We start from the raw sequence: 18,846 nt of genomic DNA, 5'->3' as shown, positions 1-18,846 counted from the left end.
GCCTGGACTTACAGTGCAACCTCCAGAGCCTAACATTGAAATTCGGCGGGCCCCTACCACCCCTTACTGCGTGCGGCCTCGCGGCCCTAAAGATCAACCCACCTTCCCTATTTGCAAACTTAACCCCAGATTGCAAACCCGTCACCACCAGGAGCAGACGGTACAGCGCCCAGGACAGGACCTTCATCAGGTCCGAAGTCCAGCGACTGCTTCGGGAAGGCATTATCGAGGCCAGCAACAGCCCCTGGAGAGCCCAAGTGGTAATTGTGAAAACTGGGGAGAAACACAGAATGGTCGTGGACTACAGTCAGACCATCAATCGGTACACGCAGCTCGACGCGTACCCCCTCCCACGCATTCTGATATGGTCAATCAGATTGCACAGTTCTGGGTCTTCTCAGCTGTCAACGGACCGCCCATACACTGCCTTCGAGGCAGATGGCCGCCGACACCACTTTCTTAGGGTTCCCTTTGGCGTCACCAACTGGGTCTCGGTTTTCCAACGGGAAATGGACCGAATGGTTGACCGGTACGGACTGTGGGCCACTTTCCCGTACCTAGACAATGTCACCACCTGCGGCCACGAACAGCAAGACCATGACGCCAACCTTGCCAAATTTCTCCACACCGCCACTCTCCTCAATCTAACTTATAACAAGGAGAAGTGCGTGTTCAGCACGAACCGCTTAGCCATCCTCGGCTCTGTGGTCCAGACGGAATTCTGGGGCGCAATCCCGACCGCGTGCGTCCCCGCATGGAACTCCCCCTCCCTCACTGCCCCAAGGCCCTCAAACATTGCCTGGGGTTCTTTTCTTGCTACGCCCAGTGTGTCCCAAATTATGCGGACAAGGCCCGCCCACTCATTCAATCCACTCTTTTTCCCCTAACTGCCGAGGCTCACCAGGATCTTCAACCGTATTAAGGCTGACATCGCCAAGGCCGCAATGCACACAGTCGACAAGACGTTACCATTTCAAGTCGAGAGCGACGCAATCAGACGTTGCTCTAACCACCACCCTCAACCAGGCAGGCAGGCCCGTGGCATTCTTTTCATGAACCCTTCATGCCTCCGAAATTCGGCATTCCTCCGTCGAAAAAGAGGCCCAAGCCATCGTTGAAGCTGTGCGGCATTGGAGGTATTACCTGGCCGGCAGGAGATTCACTCTCCTCACTGACCAACGGTCAGTAGCGTTCATGTTTAACAACACACAGCGGGGCAAGATCAAGAACGATAAAATCTTGAGGTGGAGGATCGAGCTCTCCACCTACAACGACGAGATTTTGTATCGCCCCGGTAAGCTCAATGAGCCCCCCGATGCCCTATCCCGAGGTATATGTGCCAGCGCACAGGTGGACCGACTCTGGACTCTGCATGACAACTTTTGTCACCCGGGAGTCACACGTTTATACCACTTCATCAAGGCGCGCAATCTGCCCTACTCGGTCGAGGAAGTCAGGGCAATCACCAGAGACTGCCAGGTCTGGGCGGAGTGCGAACCGCACTTCTACCAGCCAGACCCTGCGCGCCTGGTGAAGGCCTCCAGCCCCTTTGAACGCCTCAGCGTGGACTTCAAAGGGCTCCTCCCCTCCACCGACCATAACACGTACTTCCTCAGTGTGGTCGATGAATATTCCAGATTCCCCTTCGCCATCCCATGCCCCGACATGACGTCTTCCACCGTCATCAAAGCCCTCAACACCATCTTCGCTCTGTTCGGCTTCCCCGCCTACATCCACAGCGACAGGGGATCCTCATTCATGAACGATGAGCTGCGTCAGTTCCTGCTCAACAAGGGTATCGCCTAGAGCAGGACAACCAGCTATAACCCCCGGGGAAACGGGCAGGTGGAGAGGGAGAATGGGACGGTCTGGAGGGCCGATGAGCTGGCCCTACAGTCATAAAGCCCCTGGCCTCCCGCTGGTAGGAGGTCCTCCCCAACGCACTGCACTCCATTTGGTCGCTCCTGTGCACTGCGACTAATGACACACCCCATGAACGTCTTTTTACCTTCCCCAGAAAGTCCACCTCAGGGGTGTCGCTCCCGACTTGGCTTGCAGCTCCAGGACCCGTACTCCTCCGTAAGCACGTACGACTCCACAAGGCGGACCCATTGGTTGAAAGGGTACAGCTACTCCACGCCAACCCACAGTATGCCTACGTAGCGTACCCCGATGGCCGCCAAGATACTGTCTCCCTTGGGGACCTGGCACCAGCTGGTTCCACACACACACACCCCTCCGGCCCAGCGCCACCCTCCCCTCCCCCGGCACACCCAGCCGCAACCCCCGCCCCAGGACAATCCGTCCTCCCCCTGCCCACGCCCGAGGATCAAGAGGATTTCGTCACGCTCCCGGAGTCACCGAAGACCAGACCGACACCGGAATCGCCGCCATCACTGCGGCGCTCCCAACGGCAGATCAAAGCTCCGGACCGACTGAACCTGTAACTTGATCAGGACTCTTAAAAAAAAACATCATCCTTCTGAACAACTCTCCTCCACCCCCGCTGGACCCAATTTGTTTTCTGTACTTTAAAACATCTACTTGTATATAGTTCTCCATCACCCCCGCCGGACTCAATTTTAACAGGGGGTGAATGTGGTAGTCACCACTGATGTGCTTTGTGGTAAGGCCCTGTACTACAGGTACGGGGGGTAGTTCCCTGCCTGCTGGCTCCGCCCAGTAGGTGAAGTATAAATATGTGTGCTCCTCGTACAGCAGCCATTTCGCCAGCTGCTGTAGGAGGCCACACATCTTAAGTGTAATAAAGCCTCGATTGCATCCAACTCTCGTCTTTGTGTAATTGATGGTGCATCACTGTACAGCTCAAATTCTCAGCTGTTGTTCAACTCGATTTTAATTATTGATGGTCATGCTTTGAGCTGCCTAAGTCTTAAGCTCTGAAATTAACTCCTTCAATAAACTTGGGATGTTTAGTAGCATTAAAGGTGCTCCACAAATTCAGATTCTTGAGAACTTTGTGATTAGATTCTAGATGAAGTTGTTCACTGTTAGAAGAGGAAATTATTTTATGCAGCCTTCCATTTTCTTTAAATTTGATAGTTGCTTTGTATTTTAGTTTTACTATTGATTGGTTCTAGCAGGCAATGAGATATATGTAGGCCAGAATCTTATAGCGTCAAATGTCCGGACGGCAGGACTGGAAGTAGGTGAGATTTCTGATCATAGGTGCGAGAGCTGGCCAAGCACAATTGCGCGATGGCCAGCCTTTTAGATATTCTCGGAAGTGCCTGCACCAGTTGTTTGGTGGGGACGGACAAGAAGTTGGCGACTTTGCCATTTCCTCACCGAATCAATGGTCAGGGCGACACCTTTCAACGATTCTAAGGCCCACACTCCTGACCTGAGAACTTTTGACCAAGGAGAAACTGGCCTGAATTCTCCGAGCCTCCACGTCGAAATGCCGCTTGGCGCGGGGGCGGAGAATGGGGCCCCAGACCCGCAATCGGGTCCGACGCCGGGACGCGTTTCTTCTGCGACCGGAGAATCAACGGCATACGCGGCGCCAGTTGGGGGCCGTTGAAAGAGGCCCTCGCAGCGATTCTCCCCGGTCGACCGGCCTGAGTTCCCGCTGGCGTGGTTCATGTATGGTTCCACCCAGCGGGAGCTCGGCGTCGCAGTTGCGGTGGTCATCCTGGTTGGGAGGCAGGGGCATCAGTCTGCGGGGGGGGGGCGGGGGGGGGGGCTCCACGACGGCCAGGCCCGCGACCGGGGGCTACCACCTTCCGTGCCGGCCCCCTGTGTGGCTTCGCCATGTGAGGCGGAAGCGGCTGCATACGCGCGGACCCGCGGCCAGCAGTGCAGGGTCGTGTGCGGCAGCTGGAGCAGCACAGAGCTCTCCGGAGCCATGCTGGCCCCCTGTAGGCTACAGAATCGTTGGGGTCAGAGGCCCGTTGACGCCAACGTGAACACTTAGCCACGTTTTTAGAAAATCTCAGCCTGTATACTTTGAATCAGCCCCATCCTCATCTTCAGCCATGCCCTCCATGGACATCTAGTTTCTCGGCACGTACTCTGGAGACTTCCCTCTGCTGTCCTAGATTGGACACTGGACACTCCCATATTGACCCTGGAGCTTGAAGCCATTCTCCCTCAGCCACCTTTGATTTTTCCTGCATCACTCTTCACCTGCCCTCTGTTACTCTCAACTCTCAGGACTTCAGCTTTGGACTTCCTTCTATAACCATGGATCTCTCTATAATTAAGCTTCATCTTCTGTGTGCTGATATTGACCTTCCCTGTGTAGTCCAGTTTCCACCTCTGTCTCCACAAACTCTTGTAGGTTTGCCATGAAACACCCTCCCTTCCTCAGTAAACCATGCCCCAATTCCCGTTGCACTGCCAGCACCCCATCTTAGTGCATCAATACCTCCTCTCTCATGGTCCAACAAAGCTCCTGCACAGTCCAAGTTCACCAGGAAGACTACCCCGCCTGCTGCATGCCACCTTGAATCAGTCGTAAATCTGAAGACATGTGTTTCTTATTAACCAGAGAGTTAACTACAACGATGCCATTTAATCTGGTGAAATTGCGTGTTAATGAATATGCATAACATGCTAATACATTACAAATAAATTCCCATCACTTGCCATCTGAAAGCTCGAACCACCTTCATTTCTATGCAACCGTCATTCCCAACTTCTATCCTGCCGTCGGGAAGCTGATATTTTGCCTCCCACACATTTAAGTGTGCCAGCAACTCTTGTTTTCTGATGCTGATGGCAGCACATGATTCTGGCCACTGTATAAATATTTATATGTCATGTCCTAGTTGCAAGCATTGCACCACTGGTAGTACTGTGGCACATCTCTATCCCTGTCACCGAGCCCCTGTGCTCGGTAGCCTCTGGCCTTATTTCTTTGTGCTCTCATTCTTTCCACCCAGTTTCTGTCCCTCTGCTGGCAACATCAAGCTTCCAGCATCCACTCCTATTGCCTGTTTGAGACCCATTCTCAATGCTTTTAAAATTCACTCCCCAGCCCTCTTCTAGAGCTGGGATTTTCTGGGTCCCGTTGTGATGAGACCTGCTGCAGGAGATTCGGAGGGACAGCCAAATGTCCATTAACTTTTGGCAGGACCGGACAATCCCAGCAGTAGGCGGGGCTGGAAAATCCTGCCCTACACCTCTCACTCTCCACCTTCACCTCCAGCTCAACCTTAACTGTACATTTGTTGACTCTTGCCTACACATATTTAAAATGCTAGTTGCCAGTCTAATTCCCATATAATTTCAATTCACAAAGTGTCAAACGGAGACAGCTAAGGGAAAACATGGTGGAGGTGAGGAATTGAGGGCATGGAATTGTAAATGAAGGGTACAGGAACAGAGAGATGGTGCAATTCTTGGGAGGATTGGCACAGAGACAAAGGAATTGAGAGCTGAAGAGGGAAAACAGTAAGTGAAATGAAAATCTGGAGAGAGGTTGAAGCATCAAAGTTAATAATAATCTTTATTGTCACAAGTAGGCTTACATTAACACTGCAATGAAGTTACTGTGAAAAGCCCCTAGTCGCCACATTCCGGCACCTGTTCGGGTACACAGAGGGAGAATTCAGAATGTCCAAATTACCTAACAACGCGCCTTTGGGACTTGTGGGTAGAAACCGGAGCACCTGGAGGAAACCCAGTCAGACACAGGGAGAACGTGCAGACTCCACACAGACAGTGACCCAAGCCAGGAATTGAACCTTGGACCCTGGTGCTGTGAAGTAACAGTGCTAATCACTGCTAACGCGCCGCACGCCCACAATTAAAAGAAGAGATCGATGGGAAATGATAAAGTTGCAACTTCAGAACACCAGATTAGCAATTACTTCAGAACAAAGAAAGCAAAGGGGCCAGGAAACATAAGGGGCTGCATTCTCTGCAGCCCCGTGCTGAAATCGCGTTTGGCGCGGGGGCGGAGAAGCAACTTTCCCGACGGAATCGGACCCGGCATCGCTCCAGCGATTCTCCGGGCCCCAAATATCCACGAGTCCGTGATTTACGCCGCACAGTTGTGGGGGCCATTGCAAGAGGCCCGCCCAGCGATACTCCGCTCCTGACCGGCCGAGTTCCCGACGGCGTGGAACTAACATGGTATGGCCCGTCGGTATGCTCGCGTGGCGGCTGCAGACTCGGTCTGTGGCTGCCCTGGTGTGGGGCGGGGAGATCAGGCACCGGGGGCGGGCCTTATGGGTGGCCGGGGCACAGATTGGGCCGGTCCGATGAAGGGGCGCGCAGCCGATCGGGGGGATCTACATTACGGATCTGCCTCCACGGTCCGAGTCCACCATAGCGCTCGAGCGGCCGCTGGAGGTCACCTCCATGTGCATGCGCGGACTCGGAACCGGAAGTGCGAGGGGCCGTATCTGCAGTCAAAGCTGCGTGAAGCACTCCTGGTCCCTGCTATCCCGTGAAGGTAAGTGAATCGGCTTGTATTTTTTTCAGGAAACCCGGGAATGCAACACTTGCGTTTTTACACCGGCGAGTGGACATAGCCCCATTTTAGGAGAATCCAGCCCAAGGAGCTGGATTCTCCATCCCTTCACGGCAGCGGGATTCTCCGGTCCCACAACAGTGAATGGGAGATTTGGAGAGTGCTAAATTCTCCGTCCTTGCTAGCAGCGATAGCGGGGCGGACTCGCAACGGAGAATCCCAAACAGGAGATTAGTGGGGAACACATAAGAACATAAGAACCAGGAGTAGGCCATCTGGCCCCTCGAGCCTGCTACACCATTCAATGAGATCATGGCTGATCTTTTGTAGACTCAGCTCCACTTTCCGGCCCGAACACCATAACCCTTAATCCCTTTATTCTTCAAAAAACTATCTATCTTTATCTTAAAAACATTTAATGAAGGAGCCTCTACTGCTTCACTGGGCAAGGAATTCCATAGATTCACAACCCTTTGGGTGAAGAAGTTCCTCCTAAACTCAGTCCTAAATCTACTTCCCCTTATTTTGAGGCTATGCCCCCTAGTTCTGCTTTCACCCACCAGTGGAAACAACCTGCCCGCATCTATCCTATCTATTCCCTTCATAATCTTATATGTTTCTATAAGATCCCCCCTCATCCTTCTAAATTCCAACGAGTACAGTCCCAGCCTACTCAACCTCTCTTCGTAATCCAACCCCTTCAGCTCTGGGATTAACCTAGTGAATCTCCTCTGCACACCCTCCAGTGCCAGTGCGTCCTTTCTCAAGTAAGGAGACCAAAACTGAACACAATACTCCAGGTGTGGCCTCACTAACACCTTATACAATTGCAGCAGAACCTCCCTAGTCTTAAACTCCATCCCTCTAGCAATGAAGGACAAAATTCCATTTGCCTTCTTAATCACCTGTTGCACCTGATAACCAACTTTTTGCGACTCATGCACTAGCACACCCAGGTCTCTCTGCACAGCAGCATGTTTTAATATTTTATCATTTAAATAATAACCTATCCAAATCCCTCTGCAGACTTCCGGTATCCTCTGCACTTTTTGCTGTACCACTCATCTTAGTGTCGTCTGCAAACTTGGACGCCAACTCCAAATCATCTATGTAAATTGTGAACCGTTGTGGGCCCAACACTGAACCCTGAGGGACACCACTAGCTACTGATTGCCAACCAGAGAAACACCCATTAATCCCCACTCTTTGCTTTCTATTAATTAACCAATCCTCTATCCATGCTACTACTTTCCCCTTAATGCCTCGCATCTTTATCTTATGCAACAACCTTTTGTGTGGCACCTTGTCAAAGGCTTTCTGGAAATCCAGATATGCCACATCCATTGGCTCCCCGTTATCTACCGCACTGTTAATGTCCTCAAAAAATTCCACTAAATTAGTTAGGCACGACCTGCCCTTTATGAACCCATGCTGCGTCTGTCCAATGGGACAATTTCCATCCAGATGCCTCGCTATTTCTTCCTTGGTGATAGATTCCAGCATCTTCCCTACTACCGAAGTTAAGCTCACTGGCCTATAATTACCCACTTTCAGCCTACCTCCTTTTTTAAACAGTGGTGTCACGTTTGCTAATTTCCAATCCGCCGGGACCACCCCAGAGTCTACATGAAGTTGCAGTGTGGAAGGGACAGGCTACTCTCCGGAATGTAAAGGTGGGAAAGGGTGAGGGCCAACAGCAAATCTCAGGAAAAGTTTCCATAAAGGAAGGTGAGGACTGAAGAAGTGGGAGGGCACAGGAAGAGGACATGACAGCAGTATGGCCAAGGCAAAAAGGAAGCCAAACAAATCAGGGAATTTGAAGCAAAATGAGTACTGAATTTAAGGCATAATAGAGAACAGCAGAAAGCAGTGCCAATGGGTACATTAGACAGGATATGAGATAGACAAAACACAATAAAGGAAATGATAGAGGATAAACAACATAGCAGAAATCGAAGGAGAAACAAAGACAGACATGGGCTGGAATTGTATGCCATTCCCACACCCCCTCTGGCCTCACTCCAGCTGCCCCTCCATGGAGACCTCCAGGGCTCTATGCCACCGTCCGGGAGGATGAAACAATGGAGCCCCACCCGGTGCCTTCCACCTAGGAGACGATGGCGGAGCCCATCTCACCCAAACCCCCCCCCTCTCATACTGGCGCATCTCATGGTCAATGTGGCAGAACAGGGTGCCACGGCATTGCCAGTGACACTGGTAAGTCAGAGGGGCCCTCCGGCTCCAAGCCCTTCAGGGAACGCCCGCAAAGGGCACCAAAGGCCACAGAGCGTGAGAAGCAAAAGGCTTCTGATGTACATCCTGGGGACACACCTAGATGTAGTGGCAGAGCAAGGAAGCTTCAAGAAAATCGAGGATCACTGAGTGGGCACTGGGGGGAGTGGGGCACAATGTGGCGGCACGGTAGCACAGTGGTTAGCACCATTGCTTCACAGCACCAATGACCCGGGTTCGATCCAGGCTTCTGTCACTGTCTGTGCGGAGTCTGCACGTTCTCCCCGTGTCTGACTGGGTTTCCTCCGGGTGCTCCGGTTTCCTCCCACAAGTCCCGAAAGATGTGCTTGTTAGGTGAATTGGACATTCTGAATTCTCCCACAGTGTACCCGAACAGGCGACGGAGTGTGACGACTGGCGGCTTTTCACAGTAACTTCATTGCAGTGTTAATGTAAGCCTACTTGTGACAATAATAAAGATTATTGTGATTATTAAAGAATGGTTGCTGAAAGACTTTGTGCCTTTATGATTGGTGAAATTATATTAGTTGAATCAAACCAATTAGAAAGCACAAAAAAATAGCATGTACTTCCTTAACCAATGAGAGAGAAAAAAGTGAAACATGTTTACTACAGGCACCAGTTAGGGTCTAAGAAATGCTCTGGTTAAAATAGATACTCTTATGCACCAGTATGAACAGAAGAATCATTAAAGAGCATCCGATCCAATCTTCTGGAAAGCTGTAAACAAAGAAATGCAATCAATCTGGAGGTTCATTAATAAGTTTGATATTACCCCAGGAAATCAATTTAGTATTCAGACTAGATCTATTCAAATACATTCTCAGTATTTCGGGATAACGGATGCTGGAGAATCTAAACCATACATCAAGATGTATCAGGTTTGCCAGGTTCCTGGTTCTCTTAGCAGGGAATATTTTGGCAAAGATCTCCACCTAATGAGCTTGGATAAATTTAACTGTCACAATTTTAATAAAGATCCACATGGTATCATGATGTTATTTAATATTGTGTTTCTAATACATACACTATCGTCTTTCAGCCACGATTGTCACTCTTTATGAATATTTAATAGCACTCCAGAGCATAGCTCTACCAAAGACATGTCCAATGTAGTTTGTGTTTTTTTAAGAAAAAGCTATTGGACGTGCTTTAACTACCGCGTGTTGCCCGGTGCAAATCCGTGTGCGGCGGTTAAATCGGAGGAGAGGCTGAAATTGGGATTCGCGCCGGTGCGAGTCGGTTCGCAATCAAACCGGCTCGCTCCTGTTGGCGGATTCCAGAACCTGCCCAGACATGGCGCAAAGCCAACTGAGGCCAATTAAGGGCAGTCTCCATCTCATTAGTATGAAGGAAGCTCAATCCTTTTTTTGCAAAATATTTTATTGAAGCATTTATATTTTCACACAACAAACATAATCACAAATCAAAACAAACCAACAGGGGTGCAATTAACAAACTCAACAAAATACCCTGCCTCCCCATTTTAACACCCCCCCCCCCCCCCCCCCCCCCCTCCCCGGCCACTGCTGACATTTTGGAAAGGATTCTCCGATTCTGAGACTAAGTGCTGACGCCAGCGTGGGAACAGTGGCCATTTACGACAGAAAAAAATGGGCAAAACGGCCACCGATCCCCTTGTGGTGGGGGGCTAGCGGGCACGCTAGGTGCCGATAAGGCCGGAGAATTGCTGGGTCCGTGGCCGTGCATGCACATGGGCAACATGGCGCCGGCCCCGCGCGGACCCAGCCTGCCAAATAGTGCCCCCCTTTGGCCATGCTCGCCACCCCCGTACCACCCCCCAACAGTGCCCCAGCCCCTGACAAAGCCCACGTATCGGCTCTCCCCCGACTGGACTCAGTCCGCAGCCGCCACGTCGAGTTCCCGACAAAAGATAGCATGAGAGACCCACACCGTTGGGAACTCGTCCTGTCAGGGGTGGAGGATCGGGGGGAGGGCCTCGGGAAATGTCTTGATGCCGTCCATATGGCGTGCGGCATACTCTTCGAGTACTACGTTTTGGATGGGGCGGAGCATCACAAAAGCGGTGCAGCCCCCGATTTCGGCGGCAATGTGGATTCTCCGGCCGATCAGCAAAAGCGATTTCGGCGTCGGAGACCGGAGAATCCCGCTCCTTAATTTTCCTCGAAGGAGTCGATAAACGGCTGCCACCTTCGGGTGAACCCCTCAAGGAGAACTTTAATTTTTTTCTATCCTGAGAAACTCTGCCAGGTCACTCATCCACACCCCGGTTTCAAGGGCCCTGAGTTCCTCCATTCCAACAATATCCGTCTCTGGGCTACCAGGAAGGCAAAGACCAAGACATCGGCCTCTCTCGCCCCCTGGACTCCCGGGTCTTCCGACACTCACAATATCGCCACCTCCGGACTCGGAGCTACCCTACATCCAGAATCTTGAACATGACATCCAAAAGCTCCTGCCAGAATCCCCTCAACTTTGGACACGCCCAGAACATGTGGAGGTGATTCGTGGGCCCCCCCCGCACACCGCCCATACCAATCCTCCATCCCTGCAAAGAACCGACTCACCCTCGAGACCGTCATGTGGGCACTATGCACCACCTTAAACTGGATGAGGCTTAACCTTGCACACGATGAGGACGCAGTCACCCTCCGTAGGGCATCCTTCCATGTCCTGGCCCTCACCTCCCCACCCAACTCCTCCTCCAATTTGCACTTGATCTCTTCCATTGGAGCACCCTCACTCTCCATCAACACTCCATAAATGTCTGACACTCTCCCCCTCCCTAATATCATCCTCGGACAACAGCTTACCTTGCTGCACCAGAGGGGGCAGTCCCGGGAAGAGTGCACCTCTCTCCTCACAAAGTCACCCACCTGCAGGTATCTGAAGCCATTCCCCTTAGGCAACTCATACGTTTCCTCCAACTCTTCCAGTTCTGCAAACTTGTCCCGCACAAACAAGTACCTGAAGTACTCTATCCCCACCTGCCGTGAACCCCGGAACCTCGCATTCAGCCCCTCCGGCACAAACCTATGATTGTCACTTATCAGCGCCCACGGCAATTTGCCCTCCAACCTGAAGTGTTGCCTGCACTGGTTCCATACTTGCAATGCTGAGACCACCACCGGGCTCAGGAATACCGGACCAGCGAAAACAGAAGGGCGCCAACGACAGTGCCCTCAATCCTGTCCCCCTACACAACGCCATCTTCATCCACCGCAAACCAACAGAGTTCTAGGGCCCGATCCCAATCACATGCCCCCCCTCATGGAACTCCCCCTCCCCGAAGGCCCTCAAACGATGCCTGGGGTTCTTTTCGTATTACGCCCAGTGGGTCCCAAACTATGCGGACAAAGCCCGCCCACTCATTCAATCAACCGCTGTCCCACTGACGGCCAAGGCTCACCAGGCCTTCAACCCTATCAAGGCCGACATCGCCAAGGCCACGATGCACGTGGTCGACGAGACGCCCCCTTCCAAGTCGAGAGCGATGCATCAGACGTCGCTCTGGCCGCCACCCTCAACGAGGCAGGCAGGCCCGTGGCATTCTTTTCCCGCACCCTCCATGCCTCCGAAATTCGGCACTCCTCCGTCGAAAAGGAGGCCCAAGCCATCGTTGAAGCTGTGAGACATTGGAGGCATTACCTGGCCGGCAGGAGATTCACTCTCCTCACTGACCAATGGTCGGTTGCTTTCATGTTTACCAACACACAGCGGGGTAAGATCAAAAATGATAAAATCGTGAGGTGGAGGATCGAGCTCTACACCTACAATTACGGGATTTTTTTATCGCCCCGGTAAGCTCAACGAGCCCCCCGATGCCCTGTCCCAAGGTACATGTGCCAGCACACAATGATCTCTCTCACCCGGGAGTCACCCGCTTTTACCATTTCATTAGGGCCCGCAATCTGCCCTACTCCATCGAGGAAGTCAGGGCTATCACCAGAGACTGCCAGGTCTGCGCGTAGTGTAAACCGCACTTCTACCGGCCAGACCGTGCGCACCTGGTGAAGGCCTCCCACCCCGTTGAACGCCTCAGCGTGGACTTCAAAGGGCCCCTCCCCTCCACCGACCGCAATACGTACTTTCTTAATGTGGTCGACGAGTATTCCCGATTTCCCTTCTCCGCCCCATGCCCCGATATGACGTCTGCCACCGTCATCAAAGCCCTCAACACCATCTTCGCTCTGTTTGGTTTCCCCGCCTACGTCCACAGTGACCGGGGATCCTCATTTATGAGCGAGGAGTTGCGCCAGTACCTGCTCAACAGGGGCATTCCTCGAGCAGGACGACCAGCTACAACCCCAGGAGAAACGGGCAGGTGGAGCGGGAGAATGGGATGGTCTGGAGGGCCGTCCAGTTGGCCCTACGGTCTGCAAATCTCCCAGCCTCCCGCTGGCAGGAGGTCCTCCCCGATGTACTTCACTCCATTCGGTCGCTCCTGTGCATCGCGACCAACGAAACCCCCCATGAACGTCTCTTTGCCTTCCCCAGGAAGTCAACCTCCGGGCTTTCGCTCCCAATGTGGCTGGCAGCTCCAGGACCCATTCTCCTCCGTAAGCACGTGCGGCTCCTCAAGGCGGACCCGTTGGTTGAGAGAGTACAGCTACTCCATGCAAACCCGCAGTACGCCTACGTAGCGTACCCCGACGGCCACCAAGACACAGTCTCCCTCAGGGATCTGGCACCAGCTGGGTCTCGGCACACCCCACCGCAGCCCCCGCTCCAGGACAACCCATCCTCCCCTTGCTTCCACCCGGGGATGAAGAGGATTTCGACACGCTCCTGGAGTCACCGAAGACCAAGCCGACGCCTGAGTCGCCACCAGCACTGCGGCGCACTCAACGACAGATCAAGGTGCCCGATCGTCTAAATCTGTAATTTTAAAACCAATCTGTATGTATATAGTTTTTCACCACCCCCGCTGGACTCATTTTTAACAGGGGGTGAATGTGGTAGTCACCACTGTTGTATTGTATTGTATATATGGGTATTACGGTAAGGCCCCTATACTACAGGTACGGGGGTAGATCTCTGCCTGCTGGCACCGCCCAGTAGGTGGAGTATAAATGTGTGTGCTCTCCGAACAGCACCCATTTCGTAAGCTGCTGTAGGAGGCCACACATCTCTGTGTAATAAAGCCTCGATTACATTCTACTCTCGTCTTGTCGCAATTGATAGTGCATCAGTCAGGTCCTCTAAGGCCTCCTTCCTCTGTCGCTGGAACTTGCTGTTGAGGAATTCCACCAGCTGCTCCATCGACCACTGGGCGGGCAGCGGTGCCACCCCCTACTCTCCTCAATCTTCTCCTGTGTCGCACCACAAATATCCTCTTGCTCGAGCTGCTGCCTCTTTCTTGTTGCACTTCTTGTCTGCCGAGCCATAAACCAGCCCCACCAGAGGAGTTTTAACTTCCCTTAGTGCTCATGTACCTTCTGCCATCCAGCACCACACAGTTTGGGTGGGGAAGGACCAAAAAATATCCTCCTCGAGCGGGAGCCACCAAATAATAATAATCTTTATTGTCACAAGTCGGCTTACATTAACACTGTACAAAAGTTACTGTGAAAATCCCCTAGTCACCACATTCCAGCGCCTGTTCGGGTACATTGAGGGATAATTCAGAATGCCCATATTGCCTGACAGCATGTCTTTCGGGACGTGTACAAACACTCACTCCATGGCCGCCACTGGAAATCCCCACCATTAAGTGTTCTTGTTGAAGTTACCAAGACGTCTTTGCGAGGGATTTACCGGCCTCAACGTGCCCAAGTTAGTGACCCGTCGAGGCCACGGCATCTCATGCAATTCACCACGCTTGAGACATCTTGCACGATTCAACCGAACCTCACGAGACGTCGCGATCTGTATCTTGCCAAGATACAGATCAGAATTATTAAATGATCCATTAGGCTCATTTGGGAACTAATGGCTGCCCCAGCGTGGCCTCGACTGGGTATTAGTATTGGTCCACAAAACATGCCAGGGTGGCAGTACCAAAATGCAACCTGACAATGCCAAGGTGGGATGGCCTGGGGGCAGACCACTCAGGGGCCTCCGATGGCCTGGGAGATCCCTCCAGGGTGTCCTTCTGCCTGGTCCACATTTGTATGGACCAGTACTGAACGGTGCCCAGCTGCGGCCTCCATGGGGAGGCCAGTAGATCCCTGTTATGCAGGCCTTAAGTAGGTTTAAGGCCTACTTAAAAGAGGCTGGCTTGATCCTACCTATTATCAGCGGGTTCCTGATCCCAACGCATCACAGGACTTGGGTAGATCCCGCAAGGCGCCATGGCTGTTGGGAAGTCTGCGGGAGGCTACACCTGGCATCTACCGGCCACGTCGATCTCCCATTGGGGCACGACGTGGCCGGTAGATCGCTCCCTAAGTGTGGGTGATTAGCAGTGTGGTTCTCGCCCGAAAAGCTGATGAGGGACGCCCTGTCAATCTCGCCCAAAATGATACTTAGAAATGTTTTGGTTGGTGGCGGCTCGGTAGCGCAGTGGCTAGCACTGCTGCCTACAGCGCTGAGGCCCCGGGTTCAACCCCAACTCTAGGTCACTGTCACTGTGAAGTTTACACATTGTTCCCATGTCTGCGTAGGTTTTGTTGTGTTGGGCGCTCTGGATCCGTGGAACACATACAGGTCACCAACACTTGAAATAGTGCAACACTATTTTATTGAATCATTAACTGTTTAACATACTCTGACTGTGGGTTAACATGATACTAGCTTTAACTAAAGACCTTTGCCTTGTCCTAACCAGTCGATGCACTCAGCACATGGTGAATGTCTGTGCTGCAGGCTGTGAGCTCTGTCCTACTAGCTAGCTGCAGCTCGAATGAGCGGGAACTCTGATGCCCCCTGTCTTTATAGTGCGTGTGCTCTAACTGGTGATTGGCTGCGGTGTTGTGTGTGTTGATTGGTCCCACTGTGTGTCCATTAGTGTGTGTCTGCACCATGATATACTGGTGTATATTATGACAGGTTTCACCCCCACAACCCAAAGTTCTGCAGGCTAGTTGAATTGACCGCACTAAATTGCCCCTTAATTGGAAAAAAATAATTGGGTACTCTAAATTTAAGGGAAAAAAATAAATGTTTTGGTTGGATTCTGGCCATTATTAACATTACAGAGCTATGTACATAAATGGCCTGTCTTGATACGTTGTTCCCTCGCTATTTAGTATTGGTCCACACAAACATGCCAGGGTGGCAGTGCCAAAGTGCCAGCCTGACAGTGCCAAGGTGCCCGCGTTCCAGGGGGAAGGCCAGGCAGCAAACCTGCACTATCCCTGGCCACCAGGGGCCTCTGATTGCCTGGGAGTCCCCTACTGGGTGTCCTACTGCCTGGTCCTAAGGGACCTACACTGCTAACCTAAGCTCTGGGGCTGGTGCCTTCTTACATCACTGGCAGACAGTAATGTACTCAGCCCCAATTTAATCCTTAGTCTACTGGATCCTTCAGGTGACAGGTAATCCTTGTGGGGAGGACCATTGGTTAGACCACTGAATACATAGTTTCACTGTGCCCAATTAGAAGTTCAAAATTACATCAGGATTTTAAATTACATTAATTAATATATTTTGATGGCTGCCTATCTGTTCGCCCCGATTTCAAAGTCTGCTCAATGCCATGTTTTGCATCTTTGTATGAATTTCTTTAATTTAAGAAATATTTTTCTGTTCTCTTTCCTCTGTTGTATTGTGCCCACTAAATTACATTGGACTCTTCACAACTAAAAAATACTTTGGCCGAGATTTTACGGCCCCATCTTCTCCAGCAGCGGCGGTTGATACAACTTGCCGTTGGCTGCCAGCAGTATTTTCTGGTCCTGCCAGATCTACAGCATTTTGTATGGCTTGCCCGCCCTGCTACCAGGCAACCCACCACAGTGGCACACCTTCAACGAGATTGGAAGATCCTGCCAGCAGGAAGGTCTGGAAAATCCCGCCCTTTGTTGCTGCACTATTTAATGTCTGAGCATTTATATTTCTAATTGACAACTGGAACGATAAAGATAATACTCGAAAGATTTCTTGTGGTTGGGTGGCAGTAACAGCTGTAAAACTGTGAAAGGTGCTTGATGAATGTAAGGTTTCATGAAATCATAGAATAGTTACAGTACAATGAGGACATTTTGCCCATTGAACCTATGCAAGATCTCTGCTGTTAGCACTCCCCTGTCCTTTCCCCATAACCATTCAGATTTCTTTTTCCCTTCAGGTATCCAATTCCCTTTTGAAAGCCACCATTGAATCTGCGATCACCACGTTCTTAGCATGTTACAAATAATAGCCACTCACTGCGAATAATTTTTTTTCTGATGTCTCCTTTCATTCTTCTGCCATTTGCTTTAAGTCTGTGTCTCTCGACCCTTATACCAGTGAGAAAACCTTCTTTCCATCTTCTCTGACTACACCTCATGAGTTTGAACACTCAAATTTTCTCTCATCCTTTTCTTCTGCAAGGAGAGCAACCCAGCTTCTCCAGTATATCCCTGTAGCTGAGGTCCCTCATCCCTGAAATTCTCATAAATTATTTCTGCACCTTCTCTAAAGCCTTCTCATCCTTCCTCAAGAGCAGTGCCAAGAATTAATACAGTACTCCAAGTGATGCCAAACTAGTGTTCCTCCCACACCAGGCTATCTGTCTTTTGCTTTTAAGATTGTTACATCTTGTTGCAATCCCTCGCAGCTACAGTTCACTATCCAACACATTTCTCCCTCTCTTTAATTATGATAAAGAGCCAAATAGGCTTGGAATTTTAACTTTGCTTTTTCTCCTTACAGATGCTACGAGACTTGCTGAGGTTACCTAGCATTCTCTGTTCTCGTTTCAGATTCCAGCATCCCCAGTATTTTGCTTATTTTGGTGTTTAGCAAAGGTTCATCCACAATCATAATAATTCATTAGTCAACAGGAGCGGTACTTCCACTCTTATGGTCTTATGGTACTTAAATAACTCTTCTTTGCCCCAAATGCCAGGTACAATTTTTGACAATAATAACTCTATCAACCATCTCAACTTGTACCCAGGCACAATTGTGACATTCTTTGCATAATAAGAATCATTTTTTCCAAGATATGTGTTATTCTTTAAGTTATTGAATTAATTTCTTCGATGTCTCAAAATTCTTAATATTTTAAGACAGACACATCTTCTGAGTAGTTGTTGTAAATGAATTGATGATTTTGAAATTTATTGTCATAATACATACAACATCCAAAATATTATTCAGAGCAAACTTACAGTGTATTATTGTTAGGCTATAAAGGCACCTTCAACCAGTTATTACAATGACTGTATAGAGAGTAAGACTCAGAACAAGGCTGACATTATCCAGACATACTGTCCATTACGCTATATATTTCCTTTCTACGCATTCAAATGTTACTATTTCTGCACCAGCAAAAAAAAAATCAGCTCCCCTTCCTCTTTCCCCACTTCCCACCTTAAGAAAAGCAATATGTTGATCGCTTAATGATTTACAGATATGAACATACATGCCTCTTGCCCCTCCCAATTTCCATATGAGGTGTGGCCTCTCTCAAAGCCAAATAATTAGTTTTGAAATGTATTGTAAGCAAGCTTGATTCTGTTTATCTGAATTGCCTGTGCTTTTCATTTGAAAATATTTTCCGTTGAACATCTTGTAGAAGGGTGACTGCCCTTAGGAATATTTGTTATTGATTATTTTCAAAGTAGTTGAGTTTATGTTCGTTACTCCTGACACTTCTCACATTGCTCAAGTATTTTATATCTATGTAATACAGCCTGTGGGCAGCCAATGGAGGTTGAACTTGTAGCATCAAATTATTTGCTCCTCATGCCCTAATGGAAGTCAATTTACGATTCCTCTGTTACACACCAATTGTTAGAAATTTTCCTGGTACTGAGTTCATTTTAAAAGTATGGATTGGCCTTTTTTACAGCATGAATATGTGTATAAAAATAGAACATTTGTGTGGTTCAGACTGTGCGCCCAAACTAGGAGGCCCAATGCCTACCCAAAATAGGGCCTTGGGGACTCCCCTAAATAACATGGACAAGCTGCCGGCACCTGTGGCACTGTACAGGTAGTTGACCCATTTTAAAGAATCGATTTTGGGCCACTTGCAGTAGCCTCAAGTAAGTAGCAAGTGCTTACTGTAAGTAGTAAGT

At 50.3% G+C, this 18,846-nt stretch overlaps 1 protein-coding gene across 3 annotated transcripts in view; it reads left to right on the top strand.

The window, feature by feature from the left end:
• Positions 1 to 18,846, top strand: part of LOC140384641 (uncharacterized) — a 508,791-nt gene that overhangs the window by 310,761 nt on the left and 179,184 nt on the right. The gene's annotated exons all lie outside the window — the stretch shown is intronic.

Source organism: Scyliorhinus torazame, chromosome 10, assembly GCF_047496885.1.
Source record: "Scyliorhinus torazame isolate Kashiwa2021f chromosome 10, sScyTor2.1, whole genome shotgun sequence".
Lineage (NCBI taxonomy): Eukaryota > Metazoa > Chordata > Chondrichthyes > Carcharhiniformes > Scyliorhinidae > Scyliorhinus > Scyliorhinus torazame.
The sequence above is the reverse complement of the archived record's forward strand: the minus strand, read 5'-3'. Positions and strand labels throughout refer to the sequence as shown.